Below are 23,888 nucleotides of genomic sequence, written 5' to 3' on the forward strand. Positions count from 1 at the left end.
ACCACTGTGGCTGTGTAGCCGTGGTGTCTCCAGGGCCAGGGAGCAGCAGTCTGTGTCTCATTGGGATGGCTCCATGTCTGCCAGGAGAATGGCCTCTCCAGTGGCCAGCTCAGCACCTCAGGTGCCTCTTTTGGGGAGGGCTGCAGCTTAGAAAGGACTCATTGCTTTTACAAGGGACTGAAATTTCTGGTGTTTTTGGGCATAGCCGATTGGGTACACTGACAAGAGGATACACAAGGATGGGCTGGGGGGTTTGTGGGGCTTGCAGAGCTGTATTTTAGATATTAGTAGCAGTTTGGGAGCCATTATTTTGACGTAGGAAACTTTCCTTCAGTGAACCTTCTGCTGAAGCAAGCTCTGTGCCAGGTTACCACTGAGTGAGTTTACTAACCCTTGAAAAGTGAGGATGGCACAGCTCAGTGGCCCGTGTAAGCTTCTTGTCCCTTAAATGCCAGTGTATGAGAATTTTATATTCTCCCTCTGTGCTTCTCTTTTTCACACTCAGTTGTTCATTCTTTGCATTCTCAACTTTGTTTTCATCCTATTTCTCACTGGAGTTTTTCTCTGCTCCCTCACTGATCCTTCATTTGTAGTCTCTCCTAAGCAGAATAACAATCAAGTGACATTCAATGTTGTACCAGCCTTTTCAAAACAGTGTGATTTGAAATTAAAGAGCTTGAATATACCATCTACAAATCAGTACACAGATGCGTTGTGGATAAATCAAAATTAAAATATTTGGGAAATTCTTTTTAAAATTGCAGCTTACATATGAATTTACAAGGATAGTCCTTAGCCTTGAAAAAACACTCACTGGAATTAAAATTGTGCAGTGGACTAATCCCACTAGAAGCCATACTGCAGATACTAAATAATTTTTAATGTAGGATAAAACTGCAAAGATTGCATGTTTACTCTGTGTTGTAAAATGATGCATAATTATATTGTTTGTCCATGTTTTTGTATTTCTGTTAGTTATATATAAATGTGAAGACTAATTGGATACGAATTTGCGTGCATATACAATTCAATTCCACATACCACCATAGACAAATTCACTGTCTCCAAACTATCCACACATTCTTCTTCAGCAAATAAATTGACATGTGTTTAAGTACTTCAATTCCTTTGAAAAGCAGACTTCTAAGCACATGCTTATGTGCTCTGCTATAGATAAAAGTAGCTTATGGTCTGAATAAAGATGTATGGGCATAATCCCTTACCACTGAAAATTTAATTGTTGAATGTAGCATCACACAAGTGTTAATGTCTGAAAGCCTGTAAATTCATTTAGCATTCCCTAGTAAAAAGTTTTAGGTGTATAAAGCTTCATCTACAGTGCTAGAAGATATTCTTACAACGTGCCCATGTCAAAATCAACTGCAAAAGTTTTATACAAAGTCAGATATCTCATCTAGTGTGTCTAATAGCTCTGAATGTGTGCATGTGTTATGAGTTATAGGTACAATAATTCTGGTTTATTTCACTTGAATAATGCTCCGTTTGTGAGCTGAAGGCCTGGATTCTGTGGTGCATGTAGCCAGACCAGGGTAAATTCTGAGAAATGCTTTATCCAGAGTCATCTTTTCTAGATGATTCTTTTACATTAAAGCTACTTTCACAGTGATGTCTTCAGAAAAAAGTTTTGAAACAGCCATTCAGATTATCATATGAAACAACTCATGCAATTTTATCTTCTCACACAAGACTTAAATTTCTCTTGAAAGACATAGTTAATTTTTCATGATTTTTATCCAGAACCAGCCAAATTTTTAGAACAAAAGCTGATATTGGCCCCATGAACAAATGACATCAATTGAAATTTACTTTTTTTTTGTGCAAGGTGATTGATGTAATTTCGTATTAAAGTGACCTTTGTTAAAATTGTTTTGACTATAATGATTTCCTGTCCTTTTTGCTCAGCAATCAGAACAGCAGAACTGGCATCAGCCTGTTTCAGCTGCTTCTCTTAATGCTTGAAGGGAAGCAAGCTGCACTGAATGCCTGCCTGAAGGATGGGCAGAGGTGAGGGTCAGCACAACTAGCCATGGAAATGTAAAATGCCAACCTGAGAGGTTAGTAAGGAACCAGACTTGGCCTCACACCACTAAAAGTACAGTCAAATTACTATCTTGAATTTAACTGCTTTACCTTACATTTCTTAGCAAGAAGTTTTGTTCCTGAGGGCATTGTGTTCCTGACATGTATGGGCTGATTCATGTTTCTATAGGCTGATCTTTTTTGTGTTGGAAGTCTGGCACCTGGAAAACCTGTGATTTATGCTTGTGAATGATACCTATTATATAGTTATAGAAACATAGCTGCATCTGTAAAACTGATTGATAGCTCCTTATATGAAACCATCTTATTATGAGTGACTGGAAGTGCTGAGGATGGCAGTGATCTTTGGTAGATTCTCTGGATGAATATTGTTTAAAAGATATTTTCATTTAACGGCGAGAAGTGAAGTTAAATTCTTCTATGTGAAATTCATTCTAAAAAGCATGAGTCAAAACTTTATACCATTCAGGAAAACACAGTTACAAAAAAAAGTAACATCCGTTCCCACTTCAAAAGAAAAATTAAGAATAATCCTATAACTAAGGTGCAATAGGTGCTTGGATTAGATGCCCCATGTGACCCACTGGTTTTAAAATGTGTGGGCAGTACTGCAGGCCTATTTTAATTTGAACACTATTAAAAATCCATACAGACAGAATACCAAGCAAGACAAACATGCTATGGCAGATGTTGTTTTTTTCCTTCTTTATTTTCTTACTTTTCCTGTAGAGAAGAAAATAATCTTTAACATGTAGACCCCTGCTTATCATCTCATGTTTGTAGGAAGAGATGTAGCAATATTATTGCCATGCTATTCTTTCTACTGTGAAGTAAACTTTTTCATAACAACTCTGTGATCTGAATATTTTAGTAAATAAATCAGAAATACTGAATATAATAGAATTAAAAGAATCTGTTTAAAAATAAGGTTGTAATTACAAGCTACCAAGATTCATTTCATAGAGCATATGGCTTCTCTAATTAAGAGGAAGGCTGTTATTTTTTTATCTTTTAAGCTGCATATAATACTCTAAGTTCTATTCATGTGCTGCCAAACTTGTCAAATGAGCCTGCTTTTGCAGCTAAATTTTTGCTCTTGTTCAACCCACTCTTATCAAAGGCTGAAGTTAAAAAAAAGCACACAACATAGAATAATACTGAGCTTTGAAGCTAATGCTGGACGTTCTTTTAAAATTCTTCCCCTATTCTAACTACTGTCCTGAAATTGAGTGCTCCCATCTATTTGAGAGTGTTCACCTGATGCTCGTTCTTGATTTAAGGATTCTGTCTCCTATTTTTTAGGTTCATAGGATGATGCATTTATTACATGATTATTGCCATGTCAGCTGTTCGGAACATAATTTGAATGTTGACGGTAAGGATGGTCTTGGCTGTTGCAATAAAGTATAGGACATTGCATGGTTTAGAAAGCAACATTTTGTCTTCTCTGTTTCTACTTAGTAAGAAAAATCCAAAGAGATTAAGCAGACTAACAATCTAGGAAAAATATTTGAAGAGAAACCTAGGCCAGAGTTTACTCCAGAATTTTTCCTTGCTTTGCCCCAAAATTGCCAGGTGCTACTCGTGCATACTTGGTGGACACATTGTGTTTTGGTTTATTTTCTGTTCAGAATGGAAAAAGATTAAAGAAGCATTTTTGTCATGTGCATCTGACTTTTTAAATAGCAAGATTGAAGTGCTGAATCCAGTCTTGCTGCGACATAGAGCAGAAAGGACATTCCAAATTACACTAAGCTAGGAAAAGTAATTGTCATAGCCTTGTATGCAGGGTTTTAGGAAAAATGTGTCTCTGCTGGATGCACACCTCTGTGTTTCTGCTCTTCAGTGCAGCCTGTCTGTGGGTTGCACACTGCCCAGCAACTCAGCTCCAGGGCAGTCCCAGGCTGGCACAGCTGCAGGCACTGCCCTGAAAGAGAAAGGCCTAAAATGCCTCAGCTTGGAGATCTGCAGAATAAGATTTGGCATGTGTTTCTTAAAGCTGATCCTATCACAACTTGAGCAGCTGCTGCTGATCCTGTGAGGCTTTTGACTTTGAATAACTTCTTTGGAGTTTGAATAACTTCTGGAGTATCTAGACTTTTACAGTAGGAGAGTGTTGGTACCTCTGGGAATTGAGGTTAGATGCTATCCAGAAGTTCCCCTTGCTTTCCCCCAGGAAACAATGGGTTTATCAACTAATAAGTTTTTCTTCATGTGCCTCCAGCCTGCTACCCTTCCATTCCATAGCACTTAGTGCACAAGCCATGCTTCTGTTTTCAGTGGGGCTACTCATGTGAGTACCACTTCACACAGGGAGAGTGATGGGATCAGCATCTGAATTGCCCACCGCCAGCTTGTTGTGACATTAGTGCTTATTGGCTTGGGTTTACCCACAACTTCCAGTTATAAAAAAAACCTAAACCAAACCAAAAACCACAAGCAAATAAAAATGCCCCCCTCAAAAAAGTAGAAAAGTAATGGGAATTGTGGATTATTGATGTCTTTCTCATATTATGTTTGACTTTTTTGTAATGCAAGCCTACCCACACTACTCTTATATTTATGAATTCACATGCTAGGCAGTCTTGTAATGATTTTTTTTTGGTAACAGCAAGTCCAGCCCATTCTTTGTATTTATTTTGTACACTGGCTTATCAATAAATCATTCAAATGATCTTAGTCATCTACTGCAACGTGAAGAAGCTATTCTTTGTTTCTGTCAAATCTGCTTCTGAAGTTATCTGTTCACAGGTACATGAATATTTATACAGATGACATTTTCAAGGCATTTTTGGCCCTAGATTCCTAATGGAGAATAATATTCCCGTTTAAATGAGCTTTTATTGTTTTCTTTTAATTTTCTATGAAACATTATCACTGCACATAAACTAATGCTTTGTTCACTTGTTTTGATTCCTAATAATGTAATCATATGCAAAAATTATAAGCAAGCTATAAACACTGGTGAATTATAATTAAAAGCAGATTTAATAAGGTGTTCTTAGCTGCTAATTGCCTTCTTGAATTGAAATCTGAAGATTCATGCAGGATGTTTTTAAGGAAAGTCATGTTAGGTATGAATTTTGTGAATATATTCTTTAATGATGTCAGTAATGAGGAAGAAGGCGTTGAGCTATATTCTTAACACTGATGATGCCAATGCCTACGGTTCAAGATTCACCCAATTTTTGCATTGCACACGGAGAAAAATATCATGGACTTTGCATTAAGATCTTGGGTCTGACCACTTTGCTTTTTTATCACCTCAGGTTCTCACTGGGAAAGGGCTGTAACAAACATTGCACTGGGATCTGTTGAAATGTGTCATACTTGATCAGTTTTCTGCGAAATGTGCAGAGGTCTCTGCACAGGAATGGCACTTTGGAAGTTATAACATATTCACAAATAAGTGTTCTTTTCAAAGGAAACCTTTAACAAGGTGCTGCTGGGATGTTATCCATTCTCTGCAGCATCCTTAAACTCCATGCTCAGGGTCATCTTCAAAAGCTGAATTTGTGAGTAAGCATGAAACAGATTTGTCAAGCTGCTGTCCACAGAGTACTCAACAACCTGCATGGTGAAAGGTGGAGGAAAAAAACAGATGCTTATAGCTTGAGCACTTACTTGCATTTCAACTATCAATTTGTTTAAAAGGGGATTTTGTTGTTTAACTAAAATAACATAAAATTAATATGAGACTCAGGAATTGTCCCATTTGATCTTTGGACTATTACAGAGATAATATTTTGTACTGTATATACTAGATATATAGCTGTATGTATCTATGTATGTATCTTAGGAAAATACCTACAAATAATCCAGTGGCTGAAATTGATGGGTCCCTTGTGTCGCAGGGCCTGTTGTGTGAACTCCCTGAAAGGAGCCTTTGTTTCCATAGGCAACAGAGCTGCTGTGGCACTATGGATCAAACACATCCGGATTTACTTTTATGCCTCTGAGGTAAACAGTTGCCTGCTGCACTACATAAATACTGAAAGAAAAACTCTTTTTCAGTGAAAGACCCGAGCAGCATGAACGGCAGGCTGCCGAGGAGAGCCTGGCGCAGGCAGCTCCTGGGGGAGCGCCACATGCGCTGCCATTTTTGCCTTTTCTGCCATTTAGGGCTCCAACTTTTGTGTTGTGTATTTCACAGCTTAAAGACTCATTGAAAAAAATCTTTAATGTGATCAGTTTTTTCCTTCCCCCTACATCCAGGTAGAATATGTTTTGGTTGTCTTGTCGCAGTGAGGCTGGAGATAAAATTATCAAATGGTTCTGCTTTTGACTATTTGAATTGTAGAATTAACTGTACTTTCTGATCTCAGCCAGCCCAAATTGTTTGATACAGCTAAATGGAGAGTTTTAAAAGACAATGCAAATCTAGCTGGGTTTTGAAAGCATACCCTTCCATTTTAACCAAAGTGAATGAAATTAAAGCAACATATTATAAAAGGTGGTACAGGAAAAATGACCTTTACATTAAAAAATGAGATGTCTTATGATTGTTGTTGTACAAGAAAAATTAGCCACAAAGATCAAAGAGAAATATAAGCTACTGATAAGTTATGTCTGGGTTTGCTGAGTTTGCTTATCCATCTGATTAAAATTATGCCATTCCATGCAATCTACGTTTATTTTATTTTGCACTTCCTATTTGTCTTGCTAATGATTTTGTTCTCCAAAAGGCAGGTTTCCAGAGGTGCAAGCCACAGAGACCTGGTACACTCTGCTGATTCAGTACAAGTGGAGCCTAATCCTGAGTTAAGTACACAAAGCTTTACAGATGTTGCAGTGAGAATTTTCTGATTGATTTTAATGGTATCCACTGTCACATTTCTGAAACCACTGTTACCCTGCAAATAATCAAACATATCGAGTTTCTGTCTCTGTGTTAGTAGATGGAGACTCATAAAATATATTTGTTCTGCTGCTAAAAATGCTCTTAGTGCTTACTTAGGCATCTTAATGAAAAGTAAGTGGTCGCCCTGTAGGCAGAAGCTTGTGAGAGTGTTCAGGGCATGGAAACTCTGCTGCCTCCCTCTTACAGGGCAGATTTGTCCAGTGACCAACTCCTGCCCCTGCAGAGGTGGCACGGGTGGCTCAGGTCCCCTGTGCTGAACGAGGCTCCTCCCTTCTCTCCTTGGGAAGCCCAGCCTGTCCCTTCCTCACCTTCTGGGTGGCCTCCTTCGGCACTCTGCTTCTGCTGGAGTAACTTCTCTTCAGAAAGGGGGGATGGAACAGCCTTTTGGTCTGTGACTTTCTCTCTCATAAGAGGTCAAGTACTGAATATTTTTATCTCAGCTGCTCTTGTCATAGAAATACTCCTTGAATTCATATAAATGCCCTGTTTATTTGTACCGATTAAGGCTACTGAATAAATTAATTATTGAGAGAAAAGTTAAGAATGTCATTTTAAGGTAGAAATATGTAATAAATCACAAAGTGAATATGTGATAATCCCAAAGTGATGGGCACAGTCTTTATGGCAATGCATATTTTTTTGAGTTCTGTGTTCTTGGTCTCTACATCCTTTTTTTGGTTAACATGAAAGCTTTTCAAGGTCAGCAGTGCCATACAGGTAACGATGAGCCTGGGGAAGGCTTATGTTAAATGTGTCCTCAGTGTTCAGGTTAATCTTTTCATTTGTGATTTTTTTTTCCCCATAAATGGATATGTGGAAAGACATTACCTGTGTCACAAAAGCAATTTTTATGTCTTTAAGTATTATGGTGGTCTATTTTTCAAATGAGAGGTTAATTTATGCATTAAAAACTGTGACTTTCATTAACAATCCCCTAACTTCAAGCACTTTATTTAGAAAAATGTAAACTCTGGATACTGCAAGGTTGAATAGATGTAAAAAAATGAAGGGATAAATAAAAATAGGGCAGCTTATCTGCACTTTTACATTTAATCCAAAATTGCATGTTATTTTATCTGACCCAAATAGGTGGAAACAATAAGTTAGTGAGTTGAACAGATTACCAGTGTCTTGAAAGTGGAGCTCAGTTTAGGTACTGCTGGGCTGAGCCCTGTAGTCATTATCTGATCTTGTGAGCTCTGCCTGCAACCTTCACTTTCCATTTATTTTAGTGAGGTGTTGATTTTCGTTAGCATGAGCAGCATTTGGTGTTATTTTGTGAAGAGTTGCAGTAGGTCATTGTTTGCCTAAACACTTGCAGCTACTAGGAAATCGAGTGTTGTTATTCTTTTCTCTGAGACTCTTGAGTCTTAAACAGCAATCCAACTTGTTTCTTAGGATTTCCTTATTATAAGGATCCAGCTGTCATATATTTCCCTGTGCATGAAACTGAACATAAAAACATAGAATAGTTTTCTGAGAAATACTTCTGGCCTGTTTTTTATAGCAATAATATTTGTGCATTTGTTTGTGTATGACTGTCTAAATGCCTTGTCTAATAACTTTCAAACCCACTGACCAGTGTCAAGAAATTTTGACAGAAGGGAAGTAGTCTCAAGGATAATTGAGTTCTCAGTAGCTTTGGAAAAATAGACCCCATAAGCATTTTGACTGAAGGAAAGACAGCAGAGAAAACTCATGTTTTGTGAGAGGTTATAAATTCCCATACCAGAGGTAAAGCTCAAATTGGAGCTTAAATCATGAGATCCAAATCCACAGAAAACCAAGCTGCATTTATTTCAGGCTTCATTGTTTCACTTTTGTTTTTAATAACATCTTATGGGATTTAGAGATCAAAAAAATTTTAATCTTTTGTATTTGTCATTATTTCCACTGTTTATTTAGTTGTCACTGTCCAAACTTATTGAAAGGAGATTATTTTTCTCTTTTTACATTTTGTCAACATAGAATGAAGCATCAGTTTATGGGAGGTGCAAATCATTGTGTTTGCTGTTTAATTACTAATTTCTGTTTTGTGCTTTAACAACATTATTCCATGTTTTATTCTTTTTTAATGCAACAACTGTGTCATAGTCTTCTTTGAAAATTGAGTTGAAAAATCTGCAACCAGTGAGGTGTGGAAGGTACTTCCCTTGTTGCCTCTGGGTCTTTGAATTAGACCTAGAGAAATAATTCTGAACTGTTGTTTGTTTGCTACAGGCATCTTGCTTCCCCTAAGCATGCGATGGGATTTGATATCAGTGCTGTTTCTCCATGCTGATACTGTGATTAAACTCCCAGATTTGGGCAGGTACTTGAACATGCCAAACAAATCCTTCCCCTTTTCTAGACTTCCCCAACCAAAGGCCACTTTCATGCCCACTTCCCTGCAATACCTTTCCTATGCTGAGGAAGGAAGGACCCTGCAGAGAAGTCATGGGAACCTGTGGTAATGTGCATTTTCTGGGACTGCTCGCTTTGGTGCAAAATTACCAGTCTGTGCTCTTTTTTTTCTAAAATTTCCTCTACATGTTAGATCCTGTCAAGGAGGTAAGGGGGACTGTGAATTCCTGCTTTCTCCAGTATTTATTCTAGCAGGATGAGTTATGCAAAAATGAGCACTCTGTCCATAGTGTGCAATCTGACAGTATCATTGTAGATGGAGACTGTGCTCTCTGAACACTGCTTATAATTGTGCTAAAAAATTAAACCAGATAAATTATCCTGAAAGCTTATTGTGTAATTATATATTCCAAGCAGTTTTTTAAGAACATTTTGCACTTGTCACAAGCATTTGTTCAAAGTGAGTAGGAACTGAGAGCAAACAACCAAAGACTTAAGGGTCTTGGAGTAACTTGCATGCCTATCATCTAAGTGACTGTCATGTCACACATCTGCTTTGTGATATGTCACTGCCTTTCTATAACATGCCACATCCTAAGCAGTGTGCTGAGTGACAGCATGTCACTCACCTTGCTGTCATGCACAGTCTTGTAGTACTGAAACCTTCTCAGGCAATGGTCAAAATTTGAAATTTGCTCTGTGTTTCCACGGTGAGAGGTGAAACAATAGGGAGAAAACTATTAAAGGAAAAATGAGAATAAACTCCCACTTATTGGTTGCTTTCTGTTACCAGTTAATTCTAGTCCAGTAAGCACACATTTTGAACCTGTTTTTACAATATTCTACCCATTGTCCTTTGGAAAGAAGCTGCCTATATTGGAGGCACTCAGGGGCTGGGCATTTTACAAGTGTGAGTCAGGGTTCTGACAGATTATCTCTGACAGATTTAGATGCAGTGATAGAATGCTCAGACTTTACACCTTGCTTCTCAGCTGGAAGTAACCACCTGAAGAGCAAAGGCACCAGATTGGAGTGTGATGTAGCTCATAGGCCAGTGGCAGCCCAGCTGACACTGCTTATGAAGGTAGTGCTCCCAAACTGGGAACAAGCATCCCATTTTGTAGTACTGGGATGGAGATGGGTGGAGGGAACACTGTAGATCACAACAGGTAAATACCTGAAGGAAATGTGGCTCTTCTGGTGCATGGGCCAGGGGATCTGATGGAGGATGTGGGAAAGGTCCGGATGCTCAGAACCTGTTGGCCTCAGTCTTTCCTGATAAGGCCAGCCTTCAGGAATGCTGAGTCAGCTGCTGCTTTACCCCCTTACTGAGGTGGACAGTGGGTGAGAGTGTCCCCTGTGAAGCTTTGCAGTTGATGAAGACTGGGAGGAGTCTTGGATACACCAGGCACTGCCATTCAGAGGCACCTGGAGAGGAGCTCACAGAAGTGGCATGAAGTCCAGCAAAGTGGACTTTGCGGGGCAGCCAGCTGAAAATAAGTTCTGCAGTGGAACACCTTGGTGTCCTGGTGGATGAGAACATTGCCATCAGGCCCGGGGACATGAACTTTCCCCTCAAATCACCAGTGCTGAAACACATCTGGTTGCTATGTCCAATTCTGGGCTCCACAGGACAAGAGATATGACAAGAGGAAATGGGCACAACAGAAATAGGGGACATTCCAGTTAAAGGTAGGGAAAAACTTTTTAGAGCAGAAATTATGGAACACAGGAACACATTTTCAACAGAGCTTCTGAAATCTCTTTCCTTAGAGATATTCAAAACCTGTTGGGACCTGGCTCTGAGCACCTTGCTGTGGCTAGTCCTTCTCTAACCAAAGGGTTGGACCAGACAATCTTCCCCAGAGGTGCCTGGTGCAGCCACTCTGAAAGTCTGTGATTCTAAAGCTCACACATCAGACTCCCCAGTCTCTAGACCTGAAGACAGTTGTGCTTTAAAATTTGCTTGCTGATTTGCTTAATTTTTGTTTGATTGTCAAGAGAATGCAACATGCAAAGTACACCGCTGGGCTAGTGTTTGCTAAAAACTTGTACAACCTCGGGCTAATGAGGGTAACAAAAGTAGCAGAGGTGCAAATCACGAGCTGGCAATTTTACAAGGTGTCTACTGGAAAGAAATTCTTTACAGGTATTTCTTGAATATTTTCTTGGAATTCCGTGAGGTAAGTTTCCTTTCTTCTTATGCCTTTAGACAGATGTACAAACTGCTTTGAAGCCAACCATACCGGAATTAATAGTTTCTTCAAGCCATTATGGACTTGATTTTTTTTTTTTTTTGGCATTTCTTCTCTTAGAGACCTCTTTAAGAGATTTAACTTTGAAGCCTTTGTCCCTTTGAATGTCTTTTTCTTCAGCAGCAATTTGTAACTCCCAGCACCCCCTTTCTACTGCAAATATGAATGTAAGTCTCTACATTATTCATTCTTTCTAAAGTGAGAAGGGAGAGTTGTAAACTGCTGAATTACAACCTGCAGTTGCCAAGAGGCAGGAACAACTTAGGAGCAATTTAATTGTAGATGTTTTCCTCCTTTCCCTTTTAACTCTTTCCTCAGGGAAGGATAAACACTACAGGCAGTTGAATAGTAAAGGAGCTGTTCTGGAGACAGAGTCAAGCAGGCATAGAGAAGGTCAGAATGAACTTTGCAGCTAGGAGAACAAAAGACAGCCAGAATATCAGACCAACTTTAGAAGGGCAGGAATTTCAAATTAGTTCATTGAGTTACTCTGTTCAAGTTTGCTAATGTAATGGACTTTATTCACAAAAAAAAATTAAATTTCAGTTTAACATTGGGAAGGAGTTAAAACTGTTGTAATTTTTTAGTGGGTGAGATTCCATCAATGCCCTACACTACCCCAGCCAGCTCAAGACAGAATTTTGTGAAGGAAGCAGCTCTGAGGTAAAGGTAAAATGAAGCGACCAGGGGGTCATTATATAATCAAAGCGTATTGTGTCAGGCCAGTTGATGTCATAGTTAGAATTTTAGTGATATTTATGCTTGTCTGAGAATGTCATCATGGAAAGTGCGTGCTATTCTGGAACAGCCTAAAGAGAGTGCTGAATTGGTGCTCCTCCTCTTAGATGCTTTTTTTGTACATTGCATTATTTGTTTGACCATGGGAACTTCTTGTGTGGTCCCTCACCATTGTTTCTACTGTAATAATATGGATGCAACCTGCCTCCTGACAGTGAACCTCTACAAGAGGTCATCTCAAAAAAAAATGGTGTCATCTGGAGAACCTTAGGCAGATTACCTCCACAGTCAACAACATCACTGCAATCCTGAGCTGCACGTGCTGCAAACTGCAGCGCCTGACAGCAGGGTGAGCTGTTCCTGTTGACTGAAAAGATTCTGCTTTTTATTTAGAGTGAGGAGTGGTTGAAAGGGACTTAGAGAAACACTTATTTTACTGTCTTCCATAAGCTTCATGTTAAAAGCAGTACAAAACTGCAACCTTTTTACCTTGGTATCCACTACTAGAGAGGGACAAGCCTTGAAGCCAAGGGCTTTTGTGCAAGGCATGAATAATATTAATCCTATTACCATGGTTGAAATAGAAGTGGGCATATTCTTCTGTTGTTGGCTTTGTGAGAATACCTTATTTTCCACTACCAGCTTGAACAGTATGTACTGCCAGCTAAGAGTGACCCTTTTTTTGTGCACATGTTCCATGCTGTATCTGTGAAGTGTACGGGCATTTTTGCATGACATTGCACACTGTATTTTTGCAATTCCTTAATGCAGCTGAAAGGAGGATATTCACAAAGAAGATGTAATGTAGGCACCTGCAAAAAGATTTTTCTTAGGTTCTCTGCCTGAAGTGGAAGGTCTACAAACCTGCCAATGCATTAATTCACTATATAAGGTGTCTGCCATTTTTAGGTCATCTGGTTATACCTCTGGTCCTCAGAGTCTGGTAACAAAAATCAAAATATGTCAAGTCAAAATATGCACAAAAGTATTTTTAAAAAAAATATTTTTGTTCTTTTCTCTTCCTTTTTGTCTAATTTAATTGGATTCTCATATACCATTCTGTGAAGTAAAGAAAGTAGGAAAACAACAACAACAAAAAAGTGGCTCTTTTTTTTAAATTTCTCTCCTTTTGATGACAAGTCAAATATGGGGTCATTTGTTTTGTCTGAACTACAAGGCAGTGTTAGCCTTGAGCTTGTTTCCTCTAGAGAAGAGAGATTATGTAACAGCACTAAATGGTGTTAGTCTGGACAAATAAATAAACCTGGCTCACTCCTTGAAGGTAGGTAGGGACGAATGTATAACAATAGCAGGCAAGGGAGGCTTTTCTATGAGTGGCTGAAATTTACTTGTGGAGCCACACACTGCTGGTGTCACTTTAGCTGCCTTCTTCTTTCCTCCTGAAGAAAATCCACAGAAAGGCTGGATGTTTGCAGCCATTTGGCCAAAAGCTGGGATTGTCAATATGCTCTACTATAATCAGTTCTGCAGTGCTGTGACATGAGTCCTTGTGGCCCTTGCAAGTTGAGCAGGTTTTCTGAGGAGACTTGTCTTTAACCACCTGAGTCTAATGAGATTTTTGACCACCTTTATCCCCTCTTTATGTGTCTTCCCAGCCCTTCCCACCCCATTGTTCTGTGGTTCCATGTGTTAGCTGCCTTAATATGGCTGACGTACAAACCTCTGGGGAACTTATTCTCAGTCTGTACGAAGTCAAGGCCATGTAAGACAGAAACAAAACCTACTGTTGTTAACCACTTTAAAAAATAAAATCCTGTGGTGTTCCATGGCCATTTACAGTCTCCATCCATAAAGAGTTTTCTACCTTCTAATCCTATTACTAAAGAAACATGTCATTTTACTTTAACAGACCATTCAGGGAGAAGAAATATTTTTTCTTTTCAATTCACATTTCCATTCTGCAGTAACCTCAAACACAAAAATTTACTTTTGTTTCTTTGTATTCCTATGATTTTCTGCAGTGCCTGGAATATTCTGGTTTTTAGGATGGATTCTCGCTCCTTCTGACATGCCATTCTTGACGCTTAAGGGGTAAAAAGTGCATTATGTGTGTAAGTTTTCTTCTAAGTCTTTCTGTATGAATTAGGTTGCTTCTCTTACTGATTCATGTGAGCAATTTTCTTAGGGTCTGTGCAGAGAGCCTGCATGAACACATCACCCCCTACAAGACTGATTGCAGCTGGAACGTGCAACAGCAACAAGTATGTTGTTGAGGCCAAACAAATTACCTCCAAAATCCACATCTTGAATTTCCAAAAATTACATACTTAGGTGATTGAACATTTATTGACCATATGGAATGTCTTTTTAAAGTACCAGCTATATTTTAAAACAAAGCACAATCTTAATCTGAAACAAACCTAAAGAACAGTTCTGTTCATAACAGCCATGTCAGAATTTTCTGATCCCTCTGTGCATAAATCACTTTCATTCTGGGATGTAAATAAATGTAGTCTGAAGGAAAAGCACTTCCTATTGATGGCTAAGAGTATATGCCATTGCTTGGGAAAGAATATTATTGCCTTTTTTTTTCCCCGAATGGTATTGCACTTTACCTCACATCCCCTTGTACTTGGTTTATTTATCTTTAGAGCAGTTCTCCCTGTCCTGAGGGATTTGAGTAGCCTAACTTGCCTTTCTTTTCATTTCTTTTAATGTCCCTGTTTCATGTCTGCGTAAAGAGAAATAAAGCTCTCAAAAACTTTTGCTATATTAACAGCATTTAAAATACTTAAGTAGTATTTCATCCCAAGTGTTATCAGCAAGGACTACGAGACGAGGGAGATGAGGAGTGGATCTCTGTCCCTGTGCCCTGTTCATGTGGGGAGAAGGTTACTTGCAAGCATTTTTCTCAAATGCTAAATAGAAGGCAAAAATTATTTTGAAGAGATGAACTGCATGGTAATAATGTAGAGTTTTATGGGATAATTGGTGAAGAAATACACGTATGAGGCTGAAATAATTTGTGTCACAATGTGACAGAACAGAGCTTCAAGTCCTTTTAGCAACATACTGTTACTATGGGCAGGACAGTGACCTTTACTCATAAGACACACAACTGGTTTGAATCAGGGTTGTTTGGGTTGATGAGCAAGAAGAAAGGAGAGCCACAGTTGTCGCAGATTTTGGGACTGGATAAGGCTCAAATTCTATTCATAGTTATTTTTACAGTAATCCCTGAAATCAGTGGTGCAAGATCAGCTAGTAAGCTTGTGCTCAATTACAAATACTTCAATATTAAAATTTCTAGAAGATAGCAAGCATCCTACAATACATGTTTTACAATTATTTTTTCATCTGGCCCCTCTCAGGCTATTAACATTCACTTAAATTTGAAATTGTTGAGTAAACACAATTTTCAGAATGTTCATCTAGTCTTTATTTTTTGATAATACTGTTCTATTATCCTTCTTTTCAGCTAGACACACCAGGCAGATCTTTGTGATGAATTTCTAGCTCATATAATACCAAAATCAAGAACACGTGAGCAGCAAAATACACTCCTCTGACTAAGCCTATGATAATATTAGAATTAATTGCTCGTAAGCAGTCTTTTCATAAGTATCCTCAGTGATGCTAAATTGTGAAGCTAAAATTCTGATTAAGGTTATCAAAATAATTCAGAAGGAGGGCTTTTTTGTAATGGCTGCAACTTAAACCTGCAGGGAACTAAATATTCACCTATCAGATATTTTAAGATAAGTATGTGTGTAAAGGACACAGACTCCTAAAATAAATTTAGAACATTTCTTTTGATTTATTTCTTATAATAACCAGAAGCTGATCTTAAAATGAAGAAATATTTCAGGAAATAGTTCTCCTCCCTTAACTTCTGTTTTCTAGGTAAAACATTGTTATTTGTGGTGTTTATATAATTATATTCCAGTGTAATTCAAGTATATAATGACATTTCTTAAATGAAAGCATTTAAATAACTCAGGAAATTGTTCTACTGTTCTGTTTCCTGACTTAAAACCCATTTTGTCATGTTAGTTTTATTGTTCAATCTGTCTGAGCTCATCTAGGTATATTCTACCCTATACAGAGTGAAATGAAGTATTTACTAGTTGATCATCTCATATATGCTAATATACAAATATGCATGTTATATTAAAACCATTCATCTATATCTATATATCTTCATACAGTTACTATTTTCACCCTTTACTCAATTTTAGTTAATATAAAAACCAGAAATCTCACATAACATCAGAATGTGACTAGACTGTAATAAAACAAGAGTAATCTTAAATGATGGCATATCAGATAATAAATCTATTGGTTATCAAAAACAATTTTTTAAAAAGAAATCACTTTAATTTTTCATGTAGTACCAATCAAATATAAGAAATATAGAGTTTTTCTTTGTATTTGGCAAAACAGCAAAACCGTTTTCTCACATGTACAGCCCAGAAGGATGCTTTGTTTTGTTCAAATAGTTCAGTACAGAGGTGGTATTTTTCAGCAAAGGAGGGGAAAATTTGCCAGGCTTGCAGGAGAACTAAGTCTTCTTTTACCCTAAAGACCCTTCTATGAGACAAGTGATAGGTTAACCTGTCTCATTTTTATCCAGAGCTTTTTTAATTTAGTGGATAAGATTAAAGAGCAAGCTGAATACCACAGGTGTAGCTTGGGTTTTTAATCTGCTTGACTCAAGTTAATCTAGTTCCTGAATGGGGCTACTAATAATGTAGTTCCCAAAGTAAAATAGGAAACCTAAGTATTGCAATGCTTTTATTCAGCTTTGAATAAATCAGAGGAGCATAAAATATACTGAGACAGATTAAATTTGATTCCTGCAGGAATAAAAGTTTTAGAAGTTGTAGTAGAGATGGAGAGAAACTCAATAGTGGAGATCAAACTCTGCCCAGGGCATACAGACTCTGCTGGGGTGTGATGGTGCCCAGAATAACCCCCTGGGCACTTGGCCTGAATAAACAGCTTAGGCACAGCCATGTTCCTGGTTTTATGCTAAGAGTAGGCACCAGTGAGATTATGGTACTTATTTCTGTGTTATCCTGCACTGGAAAATATGTCTCCCATGCTCCAGGACAAAAATGGAAAAATACCCTGAAATAATTGCTGGTATATAAGTACTGTCTAATTCAGCACTGCAGCATAAATTCTTGGGTTTCTTTTTTTAAATGCACTTTAAATTTTATATATTCTATGCCAAATTCTTTAGCCCTTAGGTGAGCAGAACTCCTGCTGTCCGTGCTGAGAGGTGTGCTCAGTTAAGAAGCACAAAAGCTTCATCCTGTGTTACACTGATAGCTTTGATATTTCTGCAGGTTTTCAGAATATTCTTTTGTGAGCTGAGGACTCACATCCCCCTGTGTGTGTCACCCAGCTCCTGGCACTGGCACTGTAAAGGCAGCAGAGTGAGCCCTGCCCTACAGGAGGGCCTGCAAGGGGCACAGGCCCGAGCTGCACCCACCTATGGACTGGGATCAGCTCCTAGCAATGCCCTGGTGGGGACTGGAGCCAGAGCAGGAAAGGGATGGGAGAGGAAAAATCTTGTGTTGGTACCAGCAATTGCAGGATGTAGTTCAGAGGAGCAATGGTTTTTGTAAAAGCCTGTTCTGGCCAGAAAGGAACACTAGAATGTTCAGTTCCTGCCCAGCCCCAGTTTGGCCTGGGAAGCAGCAGGGATGCAAGCATTGCCTGTGAAGAGCTCTGGGCACCCCTGAATTGGTGGGGAGGGGAGCCAGTGCAGGCACTGCACAGGGACTGTGGTGGAAGGAGCATGCATCAGCCCTGGCCACAGAGGCTCCCCCTGAAGAACTTGTACCTATCCCCAGAGCTAAGGGTGTCAAGTGCTGATTCTGTGAGGGCTTCTGAGTTTTTCCTACATCTTAAACTTCAGAAAGAAATATGAACTTAATCTGTTTTTCTTCACTGGAACATGCTGTATTTCCTAGATGTTGGCTCTAAATTTGGCAAAATAAATCCACTGGATATGACTGTAACTGTGATGGCTCAACTAATTTTATATAACATCATTATCCTATTCAGGGAGACTGAGCAACTTGAATTTTTAGTATTTAGCTCAGCAGTCAATATATACTTGCATGTTTTAGTTAATACTCATTCACATGTATCTAAATATACAGTCCTTTATTTTTAGTCTTCAAGTTAAGAAACTAACACGTTCTTTTAACCATGTTATTTACAGAACTTCTTGAGAAAATTTCATGATCTGAGCAACTGCTGCAGCTTGTTGTAGCAGTGAAGGGCTAATGCACTAACAGAAACTCGAGTGCTTCTCTAATTTATAGAAGAAGATAACAGTAAGTATTTGAAAATCAATGTAAATACACATCTTTAAATAGAAATACATGTGCAAGTATCTCATGGGGTCCTAGCTTCCCTGGGTACTTGCTTTGTGGTGAGCAGTAGTTACTCCCAGTTAAAAAGATTGTGTATGTGTTAATCACTTAATGTGCTGTGGTTAAATCATCCTGCTTATTTATGTTTAGATAATTTTCATCAAATAAAGAAAACAGTCTGGTCTTCTGCCTAATAGTGTACAAGTGCAAGATGTGGAGTAGTTTTTAGTTTTCCCTAACTTAATCCTCTTTTTAATATTTAAGAAATAGAAATTCTACTGCTATGATGTACTCAGCAGGTATTTGTTACAACAATCTTTGGAACTTGTTTCATAGAGATGTATTCTCGCAGAATGCAAGGAAGGAAGGAAGAAGTTAAGGTAAGAGATTTCAGATTATATTTCAAATAGAAGAAAATTCATACCCCCACCAGTGGAATGATGTTACCTTTTCAAGGCTAACCCAACCCTCCTTAACTGGTACAGAAGGTGAGAAGGTGTTTGTAGAAGTGTTTTTTTTTTTTTTTTTTGTGATCTCTGTTCCTGTGAGGAATTCAAGCTTAAAAAGTGTAAATAATATTGAAAACTCTTACATTTTTAAATTCAGATACCATATATCTAAGAAATACCATATATGATGGGTCTGCAGGGCTTCTCTCAGAGCAGTTGTGGCCAAGAGGGCTCAGATGGCTCCCCATGTGCTCAGTTATGATGTTTTATGCTTGTGTTAATGGGTTCCTAACTTAAGTCTTAGCAAAAAAGCCATAGAAATCCCACTTAAGTATCTCAGTAGGTGCTTCTTAGTGAAGAAAATCTGTTCAAGAAACAATAGATACTACTAGAGTTACTCATGCTTGAAAAATATTGCAGCCTGATTGTTAGAAAGCCCTGAGGGTAAAAACAGTGGCTCCATCCTAGCAGCTGTGGGGAGGGAATGAAGGATGTTTTGTGTACCTCCTCATTGGAAGGTAAGTTTTGCAGGGTTCAAAACCCTCTGGTTAGTGGGGGGGGTCAAGGAGAACCTCATCAGTTTCTGCTAAGTGTCCTCTGCCTGTCTTGCACAGGGTGGGTGGTGAGACAATACCTGGCTGTCTGACAGTAGCAGATGTGATGCAAGCTTCAGTGTGCAAGGAAGCAGAGTTCAAATTCCTTTTGTGTCTATAAATACAGAGCTGCTGTGAAAGTCTGTGAATAGAGCTGGGGCCTAATGCATGAGGACCCTTGAGGGAAGAGATGTGATGGCAAAACACCCATCTGGGAACAATTGTTTTCACTCATCTATTTTAAGAACGGTTTCAAATCTTTAGTAAATGTAATCCATCTGCAAAAGCCACACTGGAACAAACAGGTGAGACATGTAGCTGTTGGTAACTTTGCTCTGCTAATGACATGTTACACCTGGCTGCAGTTGCTTAACTACTTTACACAACTTTTTAATTTACTCAACACCTCTCAGCTCACCCAGCTGTGCAGGAGCTGTCATTAAAAATTTTCAAGCTGTATTCAAAGTTCATCAGTGCTTTAGAGGATCACCCTTCCAAGATAAGGAATCTCCACAAAGGTTGTTGTCCTAACCAAAGGGGCTTATGGACAGTTAGATACTGCCTACAGTATATTTTCCTTTTTATTCTCAATATCTTGGATGGAAAATGTGAAATGAAATTAGTGCAGTAAGGACCTCTCAAGTGAGACCAGATGGAGTGGTTGGAGCTGAATCAGGGACTGATGGTCAGCCTAAATTGGATTCACCTGAATCTGATTTCTCATCCCTTTATATCCCATCCCACCACCCATTTTCTCTTTTATCCTCCGTCCATTCAGTATTTTACTAAGCTCTTTGGTGTTTTCTTGCCAGCTTTAAAAGCTGATTTAGGCAGGCATGTGCTAAAGTCTTTTGTAAAAAGATTTTTAATACTGGATGTTTCCTGTGGTCAGAGGAACTACAAAAGCTTCAACAAGCTGTGGTAAGGCTTTCTTTTTGCTTTCTGTTGATCCACCTGGACCTGTTTTGCAAACTGTTTTGCATGTGTTCTGTGGCTGTCTCTAGCAAAGTAAAAAATTCTGGCTGTATTCTTTTTCTGGATTTTGTATCTTATGTTATATAGCAGAGTTAAATACTTATTAACAACATCCAACAACAAGAAAGATATTAAATATACAGGAAATTTTTGTTACTACTCTGTGCTAGGCAGAAAAGCTTTATTTGAATTTGTGCATCTACATCTCTCATGGAAGATGATTCTGGTCATTTTGGATAGTGAACTATCTATACATGTGGGCATGTTCTAATTACCAGTCTGGAACCTCTAAGATGACTGAATGTCAGCTATTTTCCCTAGAGAGCATGAACAAATAAAAGTTTAGTTCTCTGGGGCACAAGTTTTGGTCATTAGTGTCCATGCACCAAATTCCCCTATTCCTAATTTGGTGTTACCTATTGTGCTAGTAAAATAAAATAAAACTGCTGTAATATTCTTCTTTTTCTATCTGTTATCTAGAGATGAGCATTACTTTTAATGCAGTTCCCAAAATGACCTTATTCAGGTGTATAAATAAAGCAGAAATTTTCAATTCCAATAGACAAATGTACATTATAGAGGTAGAATTTTAATTTTTAGGAAGCCTTGCACTTTTTCGTGTGTGTGGCTTTTGTTTTTGTTGCTTATTTTTTAATTCCAAGACATATGTTGACTGAAGAGGTGGCTTTCTGTGGGGAAAATAAAAGACATTTACATGTATCTATCTATATCTATCAGTATCAAAGAAAGAATTTAAGGAACGGCCTTGGTAACTAATGTTTCTCTAATGACAAATTACCAGTGCTTTTGTTGGAAGGGAAAAGCCTCAAGATTTTGAACTACAGAAATAGCCATGCATGTAGGTGTTCCATTATCTGACAAATAGAAAATGTAATTTTAGCATTATAACTGCTTTTTCTGTATAATTTTTCAACCTCTGAATTGAGTTGGCCTATAGCTTGTACTTGGGGTTTGAGACCCTTGAAGCATTTGAATCTTTGATTTGTTTGTAGTGATTGGATTTTACTTTATTTGGGGAAGCTCCAGACCTTAAATGCTAAAAAATCAGTAGCTCTGTATATGTTTGTCATACATATTTGACTTAAAAGGTTTCTTTTATTCTAGAGTGGGACTATTGCACAACCAGCATTTGAAATATTGATTCTTTAGCTATTTCTGTAACCTACACAACTGATTTCTCTGCTGTTTTCAAATTCTTGCGATATGGGGATGGTTAATAGTTAAATTATAAAAAAGAAACCACCCAAACCTGTAATCACTGTCACTTTCTAAAAGAACAAGATTATTTACTTTCCATTTCTTGCCTTCATTTTGTGAGACTGTATTCTGTACAGATGAATCCAATTTTCAGAATAGTGATCTTCCTGCAAGAAAATCTAATACAAGAGAGCAACATCAAACTGACAGGAAGATTGAATGGGTAATATATGCCCTCTTCTTTCTAATGTGGGGTATCTTTATGATACTGTGGCCTGTGCTCTACAACTTTGACCCACATCTTTCTTTTTAGTTAACCTCCATCAACTATTTAATATAGCTTCACATGTTTGTCATGTGAATCTGTAATTAATGCCATTCTATTCCCCATGTTAATATGTTCACTGAAAATGATATAGAAGGAAGGGCACTTAGATCTACAGAGAATTAATTAGCATGTAATTTTCAGCATATCATCTAGTGTTAATTAGCAGTTAAACTATCTTCTAGTGCACGACCTGCTGATTTAAATACAGCATTCTGTTACAGTGGCCCTGGGGGATAATGTCTTGAAAGGGTATTCTCTTGAAAATGGAACTCCCTGTTTGTCTCTCTATTTCTTTGTGCCTTTACATCAGATCTTTGTCAGTCCTTTCTCCCACACAAAAGCCCCTTTACTTAAATGATCAGCAAGCAGCAATTTTGATATTAATCAGAAAAGATAATGATAGATTTAATCATGCCAAATCAATGTGCTGCCTTATGGAGGTGTGATAACTCTGTGGTTAAAGGAGGGTCATATCCTCCCTGATGGATCTCTAACTGCAGTAACTTCAGCTTTGCCATCTTTCTTTAAACACATACAATTCTACCATGAGAAACTGTAATACTGGCTAGTGGAGGCATTCAGGAACTACCTCTCTTTACATAGTTGTAGTGTATCAGCTTATATTTCTCATGAAAAAAAACAAGTGCTATATTATGTTTTAACTACCTAGCTTAATCTGCTTATGTTTTGCTATTCCTCTTTTCTTAAGTTGTGAGTGATCCTTTAAATTTTTTATTTCATCAGTGTAAAAATATCTAAAGCTCTATTTTATTGAGCACTTCCATCACCCTGAATACCTCTATTATACTGCTTTTGAGGTCTTATTTTTCTATGCAATCCAATTCCCTTGACCTCAGAAGAGTATTTATTCCTGGTATCCGTGCTTTATATTATAAAGGCTTTACCCTGGTGTGTCATCAAAGCTGTTGCTGTGAAGTGGTGAGTTTTAGTACTGTGAAATTGAACTCTTTCATGGTGATAGAAAACAACTGACCCTAGTTCTTCAACCAGTTGATGATGGATTAGGAGATGAAACCAAGTGAGAAGTTTCTTGTGCTCCTTCTTTGCTGCTGGTGGTTTTTTGGATGTGTGTGGTTTTTTGCTTTTGTTGTTTTGTTTTGGATTGGTTGGATTCTTTTTTCTTAATATTTTCAAGGTCAAGTGTTACAGAGCAGGATGCTATTAAACTGAAAAAAAAAGCTCTTGAACAGAAGGGTTGACTTATCCAGAAAATGTCCAACTTTTGAGTTTCTAGAATGAGAAATCTCTTAATGATCAAAAAAGCAATCCCCTCAGTTGTCACCAGAATTGTGCAGATTCTCAATAGGAGCTATCAGATGGGCAATACATGACAGACACCCAGAATATGTTTTAGGAGACAGATATCTCAGATGGTTGCAATGAAACTTCTGCCTAAATCCAAGATGGTTTGTAAATCTGTTCATTGCCATTATGAAGTGCTTTTGAGGACAGTTAGAAAAGACTGTAGTTTTTGATTAAGTGGTAAGTAACTTAGTGAACTCTTTAGATGAAAAATTTATTCTTCTTTGCAAATTATTGCATTGTCCAAGAGCTGATCTCAACTTCATCAATGTATTCATTGTTCAGTTCTAAAATACTCTGTCACTATGGATTCATCAAGAATTTAGTGCAGATAGCTAAACATTGCTTTTATTTGCTCTCCATGGGAAAGATTAAAACTGCATTTGATAGAATT

General features: G+C 38.0%; 1 long non-coding RNA gene across 1 annotated transcript in view; it reads left to right on the forward strand.

The window, feature by feature from the left end:
- The window catches only part of LOC143694639 (uncharacterized), a 296,382-nt gene that overhangs the window by 114,977 nt on the left and 157,517 nt on the right, over positions 1 to 23,888 (forward strand). The window contains exons 4-6 of the long non-coding RNA XR_013183243.1: positions 6,747 to 14,330; positions 18,455 to 18,569; positions 18,945 to 18,988. This is a non-coding gene — a long non-coding RNA (uncharacterized LOC143694639). The remainder of the gene's footprint in view (positions 1 to 6,746; positions 14,331 to 18,454; positions 18,570 to 18,944; positions 18,989 to 23,888) is intronic.

Source organism: Agelaius phoeniceus, chromosome 8, assembly GCF_051311805.1.
Source record: "Agelaius phoeniceus isolate bAgePho1 chromosome 8, bAgePho1.hap1, whole genome shotgun sequence".
Lineage (NCBI taxonomy): Eukaryota > Metazoa > Chordata > Aves > Passeriformes > Icteridae > Agelaius > Agelaius phoeniceus.